Source organism: Lepidothrix coronata, unplaced genomic scaffold (assembly GCF_001604755.1).
Source record: "Lepidothrix coronata isolate B3197 unplaced genomic scaffold, Lepidothrix_coronata-1.0 Scaffold4, whole genome shotgun sequence".
Lineage (NCBI taxonomy): Eukaryota > Metazoa > Chordata > Aves > Passeriformes > Pipridae > Lepidothrix > Lepidothrix coronata.
Window position 1 is genome coordinate 8201391 of NW_016690184.1, and position 764 is coordinate 8202154.

The following is a 764-nucleotide window of genomic DNA, read 5'->3' on the forward strand; positions in this document are numbered from 1 at the left end:
TTCACCCTGATCTTCCTAAATAGAAGGAGCAAAGCTGCAGACTATTTCAGAGCATCAGCCTCCTATGGAGACAAGAGGATAGATGGAAATGTGTGAGAATCAAAGACATTCTCTTGGGCTTCATAAGGACTTTCCAGTGCAAATCTTGGACTCCTTAACCACAGCAAATAACACTGCTGGTCATGAGGCAGTCTCACAGACAGGGGAGAGGCAAGTTCATGGTGGTTAGGAGAAATGGAGGATCTGTTTATAGCTTCTGAACTGGTGGCAACAGAGAGGAACTGCCCTGTTCCAATGATTGGGAAAAAGAGATTGTTATTTTTCAAAACTTTTTTAAAGACTAGGTTGTAGCACTAAATCTGATGAGAAACTTGTTTAAACATGTTTCTTCTTCCCAACACCCCCCACGACAACTGTTATCTCCCATGCAGGAATGTCCTGGGAAAGGTGTCCTGAGGTGTTTCATTGGACCTTGTTAACCCCTTCCTGTGATTGGGTGTTCCTGTAAGCCCCTTGAGACTTCTAATTGGTTACTTTGTGATTCCTCCTAACCCTATAAATGTAACATCCCCAGCAATAAACTCTCTCTTGCCTCCTCTCCACGCAGCTGTGCTGTCTCTGTGCCTGCCATGGGACCACGTGCGTGGGGGGAGGGGAGGGCACCCCTCCCCTCCAGGCTCAGGGCCTGAAAAACCCTGTCGCTGGAGTTCCCTTTCCCCATCCCTCAAGACGTCGGAATGGTTCTTCAGATGGAGATGGAACTA